Here is a 3,016-nt window from a genome sequence, read left to right on the forward strand (position 1 = left end):
GTCTTCGATGTTTAAAGAGGCCAGTACAGTGGTTGATAGAGAGGTAAACACCTAAAGCACACAAACTCATTCACATGTCATGAGTTTTCTGTCTATCCACTCCCTTTACTTCACTACTCTGTGCAGTGGAGACTAGCTGAGGTCTGTCAAAGATTAGAACATGATCTTGTGATCCTTGGGGTTACCGCAATAGAAGACCGTTTACAGGTGACATAATGCACTTATTACTTTTTTCTAACATATATATGTGTGTATATTTTCTACTAATTGTAGAGTGCTCAGTAGAAGGGGAAACAAGTTAGATTAGGGATACTATTGCTTGGATTGTACTAGATACTGATAGTTGTGATATTTTAAACTGTAATTTTCAGGATGGGGTACCAGAAACAATAGAGGCATTAAGAAAAGCAGGAATCAATTTCTGGATGCTTACTGGTAACAAGCAGAATACTGCAATACAGATTGCTCTTTCTTACAATTTTGTTTCACCAAGTAGTCAAACTAATTGGATTATTAACTTGTGTTTTGTTCGTTTTATTGTTTGAAGCAGCCTTATTATTTAAGCAGAAAAATTTGTGTCTTGGACTGAATTAACTGGTCATAGCGAATTGAGATGGATGTGAATATCTTGTTTTGTAACCACTTTAACATCATTTATGATTTTAGCAACTATAGAATGAAAACATAATTCTCTCTGTTCTTGTTGTTTCTCCTAATCTTGCTTGCTGTTTTGAACTTGTGTATATTCTTAGTTTGTTAATTTTCATTATCTTTATAAGAAATTTAACCAAAAGATCTTAGTTAAACTAGATTTTTTATATTTAGATTTGATTTATACATGTCTCTAATGTTTTTTGCAGCCACATGTTGACTTTGGATTAAAAGTACTTGGTGCAAATGCTATGTCCATTCCTGGCCTATATGGGTTTGTCCAGGTAGAGTACTCGTTTAAGTTTCGTTGATTGAGGCTTAGTTGAATAAACACATAAATACATGCATCCATCTTATAGACAAACATAATTTTCTGAGAGTACATAATAATCCTAATATAGTAACTAAATGAATATTGCTTGCAATTTTTACTTATCTTTTTTTTATTATTCAGAGATGTTTCATTCTGTTCCTTAATACTATTTCTTTTATTATTATTTTCTACCTCAGGAAATGATTAAAGATCAAGTTGCAAACATGTATTTATGGCTCAAATCTCTAGAAGTACAAAGTATGGATCCAACAAAGTAACGATCTGAGCCCAAGGTCAGTATACATTTTCTTTTTCAGTCATGCTTTTTGTAGTTGTGAAGTTTAGGTATCTCTTTTTCCATTATTTCAGGTAAGGCATCTAGGACACTTAGCTGGTGGTGCTTTAACCAATGCATTGGGTGTTGGAAGAAAATGGTAAGCAATATAAATCAATTAGTGAAGGGTTCAACTCTGTTTATTTTAGTCTAAACAATTATTGTTCCAATGTTGAAGAGTCATGCCAATTCAACGACATTATGGGAAAGAATCTGCAGGCATAAGAAACCTGTTGTAGAACCTAGACAATCTTCTTTGTTTTCTGAGTCACTTGAGGTTACTTACATTAGTACTAGCTGTATAGACATTATAAGCAAATAGGATTGGTGATTTAAAGTGCTCACGTGTATGTCTAGTGTTTTTGTATCTGAACTTCAAGATGGTTAAGTTCTTGGATTAGTTTTTCTGCCTTTGCTCTTTTGAATTCTGATTCTGGCTCTTTGTTAGAATCATTTAAGCTGGTAAGTGTTACTTCATGTTAAGTTAATGTACATATAAGCATCAACATCTTTTGGGAATATACATATTTTTGTAACATTATCTTGTAAACTGGTCTGTTTTGATGATATTTTGTAAAATGGCTTCTACACTATAGATATAATATCAAATACATAAGCTATCATGCTAAATAATTACAAAAAATGCTGGAAGTTTTAACTGTTACATATTTGATAAGATTTATACATAGTCTATATATATATATATAGGCTACTATAATCATCAATTCTGGTGTGCTTGACAGGTAAGGATGGTGGTTGATGAGAGCTCAAGAGGATTTGGTTTCACAGGGAAGAATGAGATTATAAATGGGAAGATAGCTGTAATTGGGTTCTTGCTGTTGTTGGATTTTGAGCTATTGACTAGTAAAGGTATTCTTAAGGGAACAGGCTTCTTGGACTTTATTTATTCTATTTCAAATGCTTTGCAATAGTCTCAAGAATTAATCATATTCCTCTTAAATGAGATGAGGAAGTTTTAAAGGCTTTGTTGAGTTCACTGTGTTTTTATGTTATAATCTTTCTTTATGTTATTGTTTTTTGTAGAAACTAGGATGATCTATATAGTTTCTTCTTCTTCATGTTTTCTACAGTATATATCTTTTACCAAACTGTACAATAACGCTTTTGAAGTAATGAAAATGCCTTCGCAGAGCTAAGTATATTGGTCACAGGGTAATTTTTTTCTTCAAAATTGATTTATTTATTGGTCACAGGGTGTTTGCCACATCAACTCCAAAGAATTTTGATGTCTTTTATCCTTACTTACATCTGTTGTTTCCACTTTCATATCTCCATGACTTTCCTAAATCAATGAAAGCCAATTCCTTAGACCAAAGTTATGTATAATATGTTATAAGAAACTGTTTAGTTATCACCCATATTAGAGAGAAAGAGAGAAATCAGGCTCTCCTAGATCTACATATAATCTTCTTAATCTCAATAGACAGACCAAATTGGTTATAAAATCTGGTATGCAAATGAGACCCTTATAGTTTAATGAATAATACCTTCTACAAACTCTAAGGCCCGTAGAGGAGAGGTTGTATATTGATTTATGTATTGTCTATATGTTTAATTTTGTATTAAGTATGCTTGGTATCATTTGTTAATGATCTATCACTAGTTTATTAATTATTCATTCATGGAATACTAGGAAAATACAGAACAATGATATTGACTATATATCTTTTATATATTTGAAATTAGCTAATTTATAC

At 31.7% G+C, this 3,016-nt stretch overlaps 1 long non-coding RNA gene across 2 annotated transcripts; it reads left to right on the forward strand.

The window, feature by feature from the left end:
* The first annotated feature begins 828 nt into the window (after nt 1-828).
* On the forward strand, nt 829-2,386 carry LOC133816616 (uncharacterized). Of its 2 annotated transcripts, XR_009885377.1 has the most exons (4): nt 831-935; nt 1,162-1,257; nt 1,334-1,398; nt 2,042-2,386. It is a non-coding gene; the product is annotated as an uncharacterized LOC133816616 (long non-coding RNA). The 2 variants fall into 2 exon arrangements; XR_009885376.1 differs by having other exon boundaries at nt 829-935; nt 1,162-1,398.
* The last annotated feature ends 630 nt before the right edge of the window (nt 2,387-3,016 follow it).

Source organism: Humulus lupulus, chromosome 2 (genome assembly GCF_963169125.1).
Source record: "Humulus lupulus chromosome 2, drHumLupu1.1, whole genome shotgun sequence".
In the NCBI taxonomy this organism is placed as follows: domain Eukaryota; kingdom Viridiplantae; phylum Streptophyta; class Magnoliopsida; order Rosales; family Cannabaceae; genus Humulus; species Humulus lupulus.